Raw genomic sequence first — 16,358 nt, 5'->3', positions numbered from 1 at the left:
TACTCGAAGAGACCTCTCTTTTGGATAACATAGTTCTTTAAACATAGGATGTTAGATATGATTTGGGATTAGGTTGACTTGACCCTCCAGACTTCTGTCGCCACATGTAGAGCCAAATGTCAAGTCCCCTTCACCCCCTAGTTACACGTCAATCACACGTCATGCTGCTGCGCGCGCATATCTGTCAAGTATTTCTGCTGATATTGCGAAATTCTTCCATGTAACCGCCCTCTTATGACATCACATCTGATGACGTTCTTTAAATCACTCCCAGTTACGCCTATTTTTGCTACACATGTGAAATGTTATCTTTGCTATCAATTGTTACGCCTCTTGCATTGGCCTCACTGTAATGCCTATTGTATAAAAGTGATTGATTGTCAATAATGTATGTACTTCACTTCCTGAACCTTCGTGGTGATGGAACTTGGAGCAACCGATTATAATCGACCACTGGAATAAAGCCCATTCCGAACCTCTAATACCACGGATTCTGCCTCTTATTTACTGAGCTATTTTATTATGTTTCTGTATCAAATTAAGTCCCGGTAATGAAATTATTTACCACATGAATGGCGCCCGAACAGGGACACTTTCTCATCTCACGCGCCGGCGGTGCGTTGCAGGCCCGGTCTCCTGCCACAGCTGGACGGACAATAACGCGTACCAGCAGGATTTCCTGTATCTCCCTCCGGCCAAGCGGGGGTCACTGAGGCTGCGATCAACACCCAGACGAGGCGGTGAGAAGTGCGAAGTATCCCGACCAGAGCCTAGCTGAGAGAGCAAGATCCGAGGTATACAGAGGCCCACCAGTTTCCGAAGTCCCAAGTCGAGTCCAGTGTCCGAAGTGTTCGAGTCGAGTCCAGTCCGGTTCAAGTTCAGTTCAGTTTCCGAGGCCTTCCGTTTCCGAGCTACCCGGTGAGTACCATTACTGGGGAGGCATTCTGACGTGCACATAGGTTGTGCCGGTCAAGACGGGTTTGGGTACACAAATCCGGTCTGCACTGTTTTAGCAGTGTATCTGTACTGTTTAGCAGTATATCTAGTATATCAAGTGTATCAATTCAGAATAATTCAGTTAAAGTCGAGTATTATGTTGAAGTGATTAAGTTTTCCTTAGACCGTCATCATCATTGTTCAGGTAAATGTTAAATGTTAAATGTTTTCTGCATATTGTGGTATGAATGACTGTTCCTTATTGTGTTTAATGTATTAAGTTTGTTCAAAATCAAGTATCAGATCAGTTTTCAATATGCCGCTCTTTTCGAAATTAAGACAGATCACAACTAGAAAAGGGGTACTCGAAGAAGCCGTTCCTATTCCTCCTAGGGACACTCCGGGGTACTTCATGTATCATAAACATGGCCTAGACGCCATATTATTTCTTGATTTATGGGTAGACTATACTAAGGAATTACCAGAAAGTCAGAGGTGGCCCGCGGCTGGGACCTGGGATGCAGAGTGCATCGTGAAAGTAGAGGAAGAATTATGGAAAAAGAAAGCTAGACAATCACAGAAAGACGCCATTGAATTATGGCGTAAAGAATCGTATAGACGTACAGAAAAAGCACGTAGACAGGAAGAGAAGAGTAAAGGGAATTCAAATGAAGTCGGAGAAAATCTATTAATTGAAGAAGGTGCACGAGTGAAATCAGAACAAGTAGACAGACAAAGAAATGCCCTTATGAATGGTATGTATCCCCTTCTGGCCGAAGGATTACCTAAGGCTACTCCAGAGATACCAAAAGACTTGCCAACCCCATTATTTCCAATAAAGGTACATCCTAAGGGGCATCCTAGAACCGCAGAAGATGTTTTTCTTTCCTCTTATTTAGATGACGCAGCTCCCGAGTATGCTAATCCCGCCCCACATAGACCGCCTGCCAGGGAGGTTCAACGCCAAGATCCAGTACCCGTATCCCTACAGCAACAAGTTCTGACACAAGTTCCGGCAAGCACATCTGTTTCCACATCTGTTCCTACAGCCGCTTCTACAGCTGTGTCCACACCTATAGTTGCTGTATCACGTTCAACGAATCCTTTCACACCCGATACCCCAGACGGGGCGACCGGAGGTGCTACCAATATTTTTTCTACGCCACCCAGAATAAATAAACTTACTTTTCAAGAATCTGCACATTCACGTACCCCCAAACTCATAAATGCCCGTACGCTTAAGGAACTTCTTATAGATTGTAGATATGATCCTGTGCCCGGAAAAGAGGACGAAATGACCCTGGCATCATTACGTATCAGACGAGCCGCGGTGTATTTAGGAAAGTTACCAGGAATGACTGCGCATCTAGATAATATATACCATTTTGTCCAAACAGGGCGAGATTCTGAATGTATTAACAGAGCTATGGAATACCAGAAAGTGGAAATACAGGGGGAACTGTTACGTTTCCTTATAAATTGTGTGATCCGAAATCAAGACCGACCGGGGGTAGACCCGGAAGCAATGCAAATTCTTACCAGATGGAGCCAGAATATATCAGAAGGGAGACATGATAAGCAAAACTGTATAATAGCCATGTGCCGAAAGATCCGTAAAGAAATAGAACACCTACACGAAGAAAGATTAGCGGTAGACCAGTTCGAACAAAGCGAGGAAGAAGGATCAGGACTGCCCACAGGACAGTCAGAAAACTATAGCCTATGTAGGTAGAGGAAGATCTTGTAATAGTACTCGATGTCTTACTGATCCGATACGTCCGATATGTCTAGAAAATAACAGGAATTTTCAAACACCAATAATAAATATAAGGTCTAACGAGCATTCATTCCAAGCAGCTGATAAATTACTCCGAGAACGAAGGGGTTATCATTTTCTCGATTCTATGGATGAACAAGAATTAGCCAGGTCAGCTGTCCATTGGGTTGACAGTCCCGGGAAGTATAGTGATGATACAGTAGCACACACATTTTTGAATCTCACCCCAGATGAACAGCGTTTAGCTGGGATTTATATGATTCAACAACTTCTTATACTATATAAAAGCCAACATTCAGATCCTGGTCCCTTACCTGATATATTGACTGAATTACTCACGAATAGATGGAGAGGTTCAGGTACTAAGTTAATTAAAGAAATACTAGAATCAAGAAAGCAGTACATTCTTTTTGTATGTTCAGAACATGTCTCATTGCCCATCAAGGAAAGAACCACGTATTACATGGATAGACAGAATCCCTTACGAGAGGTACACCCAATAAAAGGCGAGGACAATGAGTTTAAACGTGTATTTGTATATACGCCCATATCAAAAATAGAATTGTTAGAAATGAAGAAAGTGGTACCGAGTCATGACAAAGACCCAGCGGGTTTTCACCGAGAAATAAAAGACATGTTACTCATGGGAGAGTATACCTATCCCGACATTATGACAATATTAAAGGTATTAATGCCTGCTGGCATTTATGAAAAACTCAAGGAAAAAGAGTGGGAGGTGGGAGACCAAAAGATAGACTGGACAGCATTAGAAAATGAAGAAAAGGCCCGAGGTCCAGGTTCGGGGCTTGGGGACAAAACTAAAGCACTACCAGGTTTACTAGTACAGGTACTGCCACGTTTATTAACTACGAAAAAGGAAGATTGGGGTACAATTTCAGCCTGTAAACAGAAGCAAGATGAAGACACTAGCGATTACTATGCCCAATTTGAAAAATGTTTTGGTATAAACAGTGGCATAAAAGCAAGTAGCGAATCATACCCACATCTGTTTGTGACCAAATTAGTAGAAAATGCCTTGCCTCAAGTGAAGAATAGAGTATTAAAATTCGAGAGTACCTGGCAAGGTAACACTCCATCACAAATGTTACAAATGTTACAATACCATCACAATAGAATTAGAGAGGAACAAGAACATGAACATAGACGCATGAAAGATACGAAAATGAAAATGCTAGTTTCCCAGACAGTTCCAGCTGAAGGACATAAAAAGGGTATGACACATTCCAGTGATTCAACAGGACCTGTAAAAGGGACATGCAATTATTGTAAAAAGCCAGGTCATTACGTACACGATTGTCCAGTTTTGAAACATAATATCGCCATAGGTAATACAAAAGAAAGACCACGGCCACCTAGACAGGATCAGAATGAACAAGGAGCCCCGCAGCATGCACAGTCCATGCCAGCTCCACCACAGTCTATACAGTTTGTGCCAGCTGCACCAGCGCTGCCTGTTGCTGCCACACAAACCACGACAAGACAACTGTACCAGACCGCACAGTATGACTATCCTGATTATCAGCGATACGCATGAACCAGCCTAGAGAGGGAAGTTGACTTACCCCTTATCGAGATCCCTGTAGATCAAGAAGGACCTTATGTACATAGTGAATTATTAGGCCAAGACAGAAAATTTTTACTCGATACAGGGGCAAGTCGAACAACCATAAAACGTAGTGAAGTTCCAGGGGCACCCCTCTCAGGCTCGCAGAATATTTCCCTTGGTTTTTCAGGAAAACCTATTGTTAATGAAGTGTCACAGCCTCTTCCACTTACGATAGGACCTTTGACCCGAACTACAGATTTATTGCTTACTAAATCATGTCCAGAAAACCTGTTAGGAATAAAAACATTGAAAGCTCTAGGAGCTATAATATGTTGTTCTCCGGAAGGAGTAAGATTGTTTTACGTGATTTTAAAGGTCATTATGTGTCTAGAGACATGGATCCCCGATTGCAGACTTTACCTACACATCTATGGGCACAAGGCCCTACTGATGTTGGTTGCATGAATATTACACCATATCGAGTTACACTAAAGGCAGGAGTGGTATTACCACGAATGCGACAATACAAGTTACCACCAGATGCTGTAGTGGCTTTACTACAAATCATTGACGAGCTCATTGCCCAAGGAGTGGTTGTAGAAACAGACTCCAATGTATGTAATTCACCGATAATTCCGATTCTCAAACGAACAGATCCGAAGGCCCCACCAGTATATCGATTGGTTATTGATCTGCGCGAATTGAACAAATGCATTGTGCCACAATTCCCTGTGGTCCCAGATATCTCATCATTACTGACAGCTATTGATTCCGAAGCAACATTCTTTACTGTAATTGATCTCAAGAATGCTTTTTTCAGCGTCCCAATAGATCCGGAAAGCCAATATTTGTTCGGATTTAGTTTAAATGGACGTAGCTTTAAATTCTCCCGCGCACCTCAAGGATTTACAGAAAGCCCCAGCATCTATAGCCAAGCACTAAAACGAGAACTCGACAGTATCCGCATGCCAGTTAACACTGCTCTGCTTCAATATGTCGATGATCTGCTGATCACCGCTAGAAGCGAACCCGAATGTGAGAAAGCATCACTGACAGTTTTACAATTTCTAGCCGAAAAGGGGCACAAGGTGTCCCCTTCTAAGCTGCAATTCTGTGTCCAGCGAGTTGTTTATCTTGCACACTCGCTGTCCAAGGAGGGGAGGCAGCTCACACCCGACCGCATTCAGTTAATAGCTAACATGCCAATACCCAAGACACAAAAGGAGGTGCGGGCTTTCATAGGCCTCACTTCATATTGTAGACAGTGGATCCCTCAGTATGCATTTCTAGCAAAACCACTCATTCAATTGACAACACAGGAGGCAGCCACATCGACTGTTCTCCCTTGGACTCAGGAACATACACAAGCCTTTGAAAGCTTAAAGAAAGCTTTATGCCAAGCACCTGTCCTAGCAACACCATGTTACAGTAAACAGTTTACACTTTTTGTTACAGAACGCGAAGGTACTGCCTTGTCAGTACTCACACAGGAACAAGCAGGAGCACACAAACCTTGTGCTTATTTTTCTAGTACATTAGATCCCGTAGCTCAGGCTTTGCCTGCGTGTCTGAAATCAGTGGCAGCGACAGCTTTAGCAATCAGACAAAGCGATGCCATAGTGTTAGGACATCCATTGACAGTTCAAGTACCACATGCAGTAGAGGTTCTTGTAAATAGAACACAAACACAACACTTGACTATAGCACGACTTACAGGGTATGAACTAACATTGTTTCAGCCACATATAGAAATCAGACGTTGTAACACATTGAATCCTGCCACACTTTTACCTGTAAATGGAACAGACCCACTAGCTCATGACTGTATTGAGGTTATTACAATTACGACGAAACCCAGACAAGACTTAACCGATGTCCCATTGTCAGACCCAGACCTGACGTTGTATGTAGATGGTTCATGTATGAGAACTAGTACAGGAGAATTAGTGGCCGCTTACGCAGTCACAACAGATACTGAAATTATTGAAACAAATTGCATAAATATCTTGTCAGCTCAAGCCGCAGAGCTCATCGCTCTGACACAAGCCTGTATTCAAGCCACAAATAAAAAAGTCAACATATACACTGATTCACGTTATGCATTCGGAGTCGTACATGACTTCGGCGTGCTGTGGCGAGAGAGAGGTTATTTAACTTCTCACGGTGCCCACATTCAGCACGGACCCCTCATTCATGCTTTATTAGATGCAATACATCTACCCACTGCAATATCAATCATGAAATGTAAAGCTCATACGAAAGTTACTGATATCATTTCTCAAGGCAATGATCTAGCTGACAGAACAGCTAAACAGACTGCTCAAACTCAAACATCCGACATGACAAAGACAATAGTCCTGACGCCAACACATTGTATGACGGTTAAAGATCCCGCTCTTGACGTAATCGACATACAGACACATGCTACACCAGACGAAATAAAGAAATGGACTGAATTAGGAGGGATCCAAACGGATCAAGGATGGTTGATGAAGGAAAAGTCTGTGTGGTTCCTTCCTGATTCAATGGTCCAAGTTATAATTAACACTGTACATAGTCCAGCACATCTAGGAGAAAAAGCTATGCTAGATAGCATTCAACACATTTGGTTCAATAAACATTTACGAGCAGCAGCCAAACAAAAAGTTCGTACCTGTATGATCTGTTGCCAGTTCAACCCAGGAAAAAGCGTTCCCGTAGAACAGGGTGGATTTCATCCTCCTGATCATCCTTTTGAAGTCCTCCAGATGGATTATATCCAGATGGAACGATGTAGAGGATACAAATATGTTCTCGTAGTTGTATGTGCTCTTTCCCGTTGGACGGAGGCATACCCGGTTTCAGATTACACTGCCCCGACTACTGCCAAACAGTTGGTTCGAGAGTTCTTCCCACGATACGGTTTACCACGTGTTGTTCACTCAGATAACGGCCAGCCGTTCTCGTCCGAATTAATGAAACACGTTTCGCTCCTGTTAGGCTATCAGTGGAAATTCCACTGTGTCCGACACCCCGAGGCAGCAGGTCTCGTAGAAAGACATAATCAGACTCTGAAAATAAGATTATCCAAAATATGCAGGGAGAAAGGTGTCGACTGGGTAGTAGCATTACCAGTTGCACTCTTTTACACAAGAATGGTAGCACACTCTCGAACAGGGCTATCCCCGTATGAAGTGATCTTCGGCAGACCACCAAATATGTGGGGGACGCCCATACCACGCAAAATAACTGATATTGACTGTAATATGCTGACAGATTACTTGGCTTCCTTGATGTCTGCACTACAATCTTGTCGTTCACAGGTAGCTGCAGCTTTTCCTGACAACACTGAGGTGAAACCCCATGACGTAGTTCCGGGAGACTTGGTCCTCGTGAGGAACTTTGATCGAAAGACTCAGCTGGAACCTAGGTGGAGGACGCCCCAGCTGGTGTTGCTCACCACAAGAACAGCCGTGAAGATCGAGGGCAGGAAAGGCTGGATTCATTCAAGTCATATCAAGAAATTTCATGGACCACAATCAGAAGTGAATACCACACCTTGTGTGTCTTCACCCATTGACTCAAAACTTCCTTTTGTGGAAAAAAGTGATTCCGAACATTATAAATTAAAGCTCAGGCCCAATCAGTCGAGCAATTTGATTGTTTAAGTCCTCTCCAAGGTGAAGCGGTTGAATTGTCTCTGACATGTATCCCTTGGACCTGAATAGAGAAAACACCCGAAAAATGTTGAAACGACAGGCGTACTGTAAATCACTGCGTAGTCATTGCATAGTGACGTTATTAATTTTGTTTTTCTCAAGTCTTTTAATAATTACTGCAAGTATATTGTTGCACATATACTACCCTATTTCTAGACATGTTTACAATGTTACTGCTGAACATTCTTTTAGTGAATTACCTCTGCTTGAGTTGTCTTATAGATTTGCGCTGCGCAATAACACGTTTATTAATATGTTACATCATTCCCATCAGGTCAGCAATGCTACAAATTGTTGGATATGTGGCCGACTCCCTCCCTATCAGAATTATAAAGGAATTCTACCTCTCTTTCCATACCCGTTCACACACAACGGCTCCTGTGGAGCATGGTTTAGTCTAATTAATTCTCTAGATTCGAATTCTGCAGTTTATCAAGATAACTGGGTATGGGGAAATTTGAACTTAGTTTTGCTTAAAGTCTGCCACCCTAACAAGGAGGGACTTCCCCAGAAAACAGGAACTGATCTAGAAAATGAAGTGTATGGATTAGGTAATTTTACGCTTAATCTTATGATCCTAAATGTCGAATCCGAAGTTACTCCAATTTTGCCCGCTATGTCAATATTTCCAGTAAAGGGTGAATTATGTATAAGAAAGAATGGTTCCATACATATGGGCCATAGTAGATGCACCACTGTAGTAGAATTTAGTGATCAAGGCAAGTCTACATTTAGAGCTTCCCGCCATTCCTATTTCATATGTGGTCAGACGGCATATGTACGTTTGCCTCTAGATTGGGATGGTACCTGCTACATTGGATTTCTTTTGCCACCTGTTTTTCTAGCTCCTCCTGATTATCACAGAAACACTCATTTAGTATATAATAGAGTAAGGAGAGATCTCCCGATAGTCGATTACACTGAAACAGCATGGGAAAAATACACAGATTTCAATAAAGGTCTCTTTCCCTATATAGGTACAGTTACTAATAGTAAGCTGATACGTAGATTAACCAGAACCCTTGAAGCAGTAGTGAACGAAACTATTTCCGCCTTAGGCAATTTAACAGAAGAGCAGTCTGCTATGCGGATTGTTGTGCTTCAAAATCGTCTTGTCCTTGACGTCATCCTGGCCGATAGGGGCGGAGCTTGTAGGGTCATCGGATCAAGCTGTTGCATTTTCATACCAGAAAATTCGCCATCTGTATATAAAGCCATAACTCGCCTTCATAAGATTGTAAGCCAGATACACCAGAATCCAGGCACCTGGACTTGGTCCGGTTGGTTTTGGAATGTATTATCTTCCTTTGGATGGAAGGTCCTATCTTTCCTAGGTATTGGCCTTCTCATACTATTCAGTTGCTGTCTATGTCTACAATGTGGACCAGCGATTTGTGGTCTGTGTGCCACATCGTGCATTCCACATCAAGATTTTCATTCAAGATCCCGGAAGAAGAAAGAAGAACAAATGATGCTATATGAACAGATCGATGGATTAATGAAGATTGATATCTCTTGACGGGCAAGTAGGGGACAAGGAGGGAATGTGGAAATATGGATTTTTCTGATCAGTTATGTCCCCTATCTTGGACCCCAACGGTTCTATGTGCATGTTACAAATACATGTATGTTCCCTCCAGTTCCAGTTATGAAGACGCAAACACATGTGCGTCCACCGTTAACATGTCCTCTGTTGATCCGCCATGAATGGGCCGGATATTCCATTCCTAAGTACGAAAGGCCACCGCCTTTATATGGTTCACTTATGCCATCTTACAGTCCAGGCAAGTAGGCCCTGATTCTGTCATCAAACTCTTCTTGCCTTCTGCCTCTGAAAGCTCCAGTCTGAGCCTGCATCTGTGACCATGAACTTTGTCTCATTCTCTGCGCGGCTCACGAAGCCTGACATCAGCCTGCTGCCTGCCAAAAACTGTATTTCACCTTCGAAATTATCTGCTCCGTTCCCTGCCCGATGCATTCCTGTCTAGTAGTTTAAGTAAACATTCTTCCAGCTACCGAGCAAAGGCCCGGCTTCTCTGTCTTTATGCAAGTAATTCATAGCCCTGTTACTATGGAAGATTCCGCCCTCGCATCTAGTGTAGACACTTAGACGCTTGTACACGCACTAACAGCCAGTATAGTCAGTATAGAATAAGATTCTACTCGAAGAGACCTCTCTTTTGGATAACATAGTTCTTTAAACATAGGATGTTAGATATGATTTGGGATTAGGTTGACTTGACCCTCCAGACTTCTGTCGCCACATGTAGAGCCAAATGTCAAGTCCCCTTCACCCCCTAGTTACACGTCAATCACACGTCATGCTGCTGCGCGCGCATATCTGTCAAGTATTTCTGCTGATATTGCGAAATTCTTCCATGTAACCGCCCTCTTATGACATCACATCTGATGACGTTCTTTAAATCACTCCCAGTTACGCCTATTTTTGCTACACATGTGAAATGTTATCTTTGCTATCAATTGTTACGCCTCTTGCATTGGCCTCACTGTAATGCCTATTGTATAAAAGTAATTGATTGTCAATAATGTATGTACTTCACTTCCTGAACCTTCGTGGTGATGGAACTTGGAGCAACCGATTATAATCGACCACTGGAATAAAGCCCATTCCGAACCTCTAATACCACGGATTCTGCCTCTTATTTACTGAGCTATTTTATTATTATTCTGTATCAAATTAAGTCCCGGTAATGAAATTATTTACCACACCGCTACCACCTGGGCACCCAACCTCTGGACCTTCAGCAAGAAGGCAGGAATCAGGGGGAAGGGGGGGAAGGCGTACAGCAACCAAGGAGGCCACCGAAGAGACAACGCCTCCACCCCCCAAGCACCCAACTCCGGGGTCCGAGAACAAAACAGGGGGAGTTGAGCATCCGCCCGGGAGGCAAACAAGTCCAGCAGGGGAGTCCCGAACCTCCGACAGATCAACCGGAACACCCTGGGGGAGAGACACAGGGAGAGGGAAGATGGAAACCTGCGACTCAAGGCGTCCGCCACCACATTGTCTACCCCCCGGATATGCTGAGCCGAGAGAGCCAGAAGATGACGCTCTGCCCAACCTGCAATCGCACAAGCCACCAAATTCAAGGAAGGGCTGCGAGTACTGCCCTGGTGGTTGATGTAAGCCACAGTCACGGTGTTGTCCGACCTCACCAGGACATTGCACCCCAGCAGACGGGAATGGAAGAAACGAAGAGCCCTGGCCACAGCAGACAGTTCCCTCCAATTGGACGAGCGACGGGACTCCATCCGGAGCCTGAACAGACCACTGTCCCAACGTGGCCCCCCAACCGGCCGCACTGGCATCCGTCGTCAACACCAAAGGGGGCGGCAGGTGAATCCACATCCCCTTCGAGAGATTCGCGGAATCCAGCCACCACTGGAGATCCGACACCACCCCCAAGGACACAGGCACAGACAGAGCATAGTCCTGAACTGGAAACGGCATCCAACGCTGAACATGCCACAGCAGAGGCCGCAGATGAACCCTGGCCCAGGGTACCGTGAAGACAGTAGCGGCCATATGACCCTGAACCTCGAGCCACTGAAGAAGGGGGGCCGCAGCCTGGGACAACAAGATCCGCAACAGGGACTGAAGACGCCGAATCCGAGAATCCGGCAGGAACACCTTGCCCAGGACGGAGTCGAAGACGGCCCCAATGAAAGTCCGTCGAGTCGCAGGAAGGAGTTGGCACTTTGGAAAGTTCACCAGAAACCCATGAGATTCTAGCGTAAGGATGGTCAATGAAAGGTGCTGAGACATGACCTCCGGGGAAGGAGCCTGGAGCAGCCAATCGTCCAGGTAGGGGAACACAGACACCCCCCGGAGGTGAAGAAGGGCCACCAAAGGAGCAACCACCTTGGTGAACACCCGGGGAGCGGACTGGAGACCAAATGGAAGAACACAGAACTGCCAATGATGACCCTCCAGGCAGAAACGCAGGAACATCTGATCCTCCCGGGCCACCGGCACATGAAGGTATGCGTCCTGGAGATCTAGAGTAGTAAACACCCATCCGGCCTGAATCAGTGGGACCACTCGCTGCAAGGTCTCCATCTTGAACGGGATTTTCTTCACAAACAAGTTCAGACTCCGGAGATTGATGACAATCCGGAATCCCCCCGTGACCTTCGGTACCAGGAAAACAATCGAATAGTTCCCCAGACCCCACTCCAACCTGGGAACCGGAACAATAGCGTTCTTGCGAAACAGGGCCTGAACACCGTCCCTCAAGGATTGGCGACGGGAGTGGCACAAGGGAGTCGGAGTCCGCACCACACCCGAGGGAGGCGGAGGGGACAGGAACTCGATCCGATACCCCCGGTCCAGGACATCCAGCACCCACTGATCCGAGGTTGACAGACGCCAGGCTGGAAGGAACAACCTCAATCTCCCACCAACCATGGGTGTCACTCCAGCGGGATCCACGAACGGAGGGGCATAGTCAGGAACGCTGCGGCCCAGGACCAGCATCACGAGGAGGCTTCTTCTGGAACTTCCGAGGGAAACCCCGACCAGCACCACAAGAACCTTTAAAGGAGGATTGCTGAAACCGGGAAGGTTGACGAAAAGACTTGGCCTGCGAAGAGGAAAAATCTTTACGGGAAGGTTGCCTCCGGAAGGAAAAGGAATGTTTACGTTCTTTAAACACTTTATGCAGTTTGTCTTCCAAGGCATCCCCAAAGAGACGAGGGCCAGTAAAAGGCAAACGTAAGGCCATGGACCTCTGGGCGGCATCAGTATTCCAACCTTTCAACAACAGATTCCTACGAGCCGCGACAGAGGAACCACAAGACAGAGCAGAAGCACGTACGGAATCAAAGGCAATATCCGATAGGAACTCAGCCTGACGTTCCATCGATTCCAGTAAATCCGGACAGCAACCACCCTCCTGCATAGTCAAGAACAAAGTCTTAAAGTCAGTCAAGAGTGATTGCGCCACATAAGCCCCGTAAATACCTGCACGGATGGCAAGGTGAGAACCAGCATATGATTTGCGCAAAGCAGTGTCAATCTTCCTATCCACCCCATCGCGAAGAATGTTATCATCTGCCATGGAAGGACGACCAACCAAACTAGCGACAATGGAGTCCACCCGCACAGACTCAGGAAAGGACTCCTCCATGTCCTGCAAAGGGTAGAGTTTCGACATGTAGCGTGGCAACATAACATGATCCGGGTCCTTCCACTCATTTAACAGCACATCCATCACAAATGGATGAATAGGAAGCGAAGACGTAACAGGCTTCCGGAACTGCGCAGAACAGCATCCGAGGAAGTACCAGCCACAGCGTCATCCGGAAACCCCATGTTCTCACGTACATGAGACAGCAAATCCGGCAACAGTTCTCTGGAGACATATTTTCCCTTTAGATCCACCGCACCCAAGGAAGCGTCATCAGAGGACCCAGAAGATGAAATGTCAGAATAAAGGGTCGCGCCCCCACCAGAACGCCCGCCAGCAGACTTCTTGGAGGACTTAATGTCAGATAAAGTCTCCAAAATCAGACGTTTCAACCTGTCCTCATCCAACCTGGGACGCTTCACCGCAGGCGCAGGATCCTCACTATCCGAAGGAGAAGAGGAATAGGACACAGGAGACACATGTCTCCGCTTCTTAAGATGTTTCCCCATCAAGAATCAGCAGGGTGCAAGAAACAGCAAATAAACCAGCAAGATCCACCACGGCAGCAGAGGAGCAGAGTAATGACAACCCACCTCCTTTATAAACGAAACAGAACCAAGACAAACCCCGCCCCCCCCCACCCCTCAGCAGAAACTGGAGGCGAGGCAAAAGGGGGCGTGGCCAGGACAGGACACTGAAAATCAGGCAGCGCGCGGCCGCCGAAGGCAGAATCAGACCAGCAGCGCGTCCGGAGCCCACCCGGACGCTGCGACCACCGTTGGAAGAGAGAAGGAGCACTCGGTCCCCAACCCGAGTGCTCCAATGCAGGCAGATCACGGAGCGCCCGGACCCCATCTCGGGCGCTCCACGAGAAGGTGGGACAGCAAAAGACTGAGCGCCCGGACCGCACACCGGGCGCTCAACAGCAAAAAGGGCCCCACCTGGATCCTCAGAGGCGAGAGCCTCGAACACCCAGCACACGGAGCGGCCGGACCCCAAACCGGGCGCTCCGGCAACAGAAATGGCGCCAAAACACTGAGGAGGACAGCGGAGTACTCGGAGAACCCCAGTGCATCCGCAAGACAGAAAGGGAGCGCCCGGACACCAACCAGGACGCAGGCAGTAAAGAACGAGCGCATCAGATATACAAGGACTCTCCTTCCAGACAGCACAAACCCAAATACCGAAGGAAAGAGGGAAAGAATCCCAACAGGAGCAGCAGCAGCAGGCACCACAGGAAGCCAGCACAGCCCAGCAGGACCAGCAACCAAGCACCTGAAGAGTCCAGGAAGCCCAGCAGCCCGACTCAAATGAAGTCCCACGGAGGTCCAGCAGCGCCCCCAAAGCCCAGCAGAGGAGGACACCACAGGACAACAGCAACTAGAAGCAGGTAAGTGCCCGGCACCTACCCCAGCGTCCCCGTCAGGTCCACTGACAGGAAACAAAACAGGATGTGCTTTTGGTTGGCTGGGTTCTTATAGCCCCTGACGGGAGGGTGGGTGGAGCCTAAAAAGCGTTTCCTGTTTTGTTTCCTGTCTTGTGGAATACCTCATTAGTGATGACTGGGTCGAGGACGAGGGACGTAGAGGTAATGAACGGCTAGCCTCAATGCACGAACTACAGCATCTCTAGCAGTAAGCTCTCTCTGTGCAATGGCCTCAGTCTCTTCTGTTCACCAAATGTGTTCACCGCTCCTAGATACTTGTGGGGCATTGAAACCCCTTTCCCAGCAATCACAGTCCCTGTTACCATCTAGACTTGTTACCACTTTCACTGCCTCTCCCAACTATTTCCCCAAAACTACAACTGGCACGCACGACCATCCCATAGCATTGTAATGTTTTTGAATCATCCATGAAGCCACTACACAGAGGAATTCCGCCTCCATTCCAACAGTGGGCAAAGGTAAAAATTTGACTGCGAAGTTATGAAAAGTTGTTGACGTTTTTAACCACAGAAAAGTTTTTTTTTTTAAACGTTTCTTTTTGCAAGAGAATGCTAGAGTGTGCTCGTACGGCAACTGCAAAGTTTAACGAGCCCAGGAAGGTTTGGAGGGCGGGGCCGGCGGCAATGTGGAAATAACAAGATAAAGGCAGAAAGGAGCTGCGCTCCCCTGCTCGCTCCCGAGGCAATACTCCATGGGAGTTAACTTTTGAAACGAACAGCACAATGTGAAAGCACATAAAACGAAATCATAAAATACCTTTTCTCCAATGGGCCGGGGATGTCAGCAGGTGGTTTCGACGACTCAGCGCGCACCATTTGTGCAGTGTAAGTCCTTGGGAAACACGCCGGTCTCTGGGAAACGTCTCAGCACACCGGTTTACCAGCAATAAAGGCACGCTGAAGTGGATGCCTGCTTGTGCCCCGGGGGGAGACCATAGAGTGTGTTCTGATACAGAAGCACTCTAGCCGGTCCCTGCTTGTGGCCCAGGGGCACTGTAAAGTACACGCAATGCCGAAGACAGCATGGCCCTGGAAATGGAAAGGCAGTGACTGCATGCGCGACCCTGCTCGTTCTCGCTGCAGTACTCCAGAGGTGGGACCAAGCCAAGCCTCAGCCAATTAGCACACTTTCATTTTAAAATGACATACACAAAAATCAATCAAAGCCAATCCTAAGCAAAGGAGGAGTTAGTCCCCACAAAGTGCATACAACAGATCGCCTACAGTGCAACCACTGTTTAGGCTTGACCTAAAGAGGGGGCACTCTTGTGACTCAAAATTAAAATGCCAATATTTTTGTCTAATCTTTATAAGATAAATGCATCGACTGCAGTGACCAGCTGTGAGAAAGAGAGTGCATAAAGCATCTGAACTGCATAGGACAGTATTAACATCTGTGTGAGGCCACATTGACCTGCTCATCGAAAGTCAATTTAAAATCTATGAGAAGGCTAAATGGCCATACAGCCTAGTCAAGGAAGATCAGCTGCCTATAGATTTGGATTACAAATAGGATTCTTAAACCAAATAATTGTGTTTAGTTTGAGGATCTCAGTATTAATCAAGGCTAATTTAATACAAAAACAGCCCGTTTTGCACATAGTGTTTGGGTTTAACAAAGTCAGATTGAAACATTTTAGGAAAATGTACTTACACTTACACACAAACACACACACATATATATATGTACCCACACACAGACACATACACACATACACACACACTATTTGGGATTGACCTTTCTAGATGACCACACTGATCCGATGTATGCCCCCACCTAAAAT

At 46.3% G+C, this 16,358-nt stretch overlaps 1 protein-coding gene across 1 annotated transcript in view; it reads right to left on the bottom strand.

Annotated features, from left to right (window-relative positions):
- CHRNA7 (cholinergic receptor nicotinic alpha 7 subunit) overlaps nt 1-16,358 on the bottom strand; it is a 402,919-nt gene that overhangs the window by 15,323 nt on the left and 371,238 nt on the right. The window lies entirely within an intron of this gene.

Source organism: Triturus cristatus, chromosome 3_1 (genome assembly GCF_964204655.1).
Source record: "Triturus cristatus chromosome 3_1, aTriCri1.1, whole genome shotgun sequence".
NCBI lineage: Eukaryota > Metazoa > Chordata > Amphibia > Caudata > Salamandridae > Triturus > Triturus cristatus.
The sequence above is the reverse complement of the archived record's forward strand: the minus strand, read 5'-3'. Positions and strand labels throughout refer to the sequence as shown.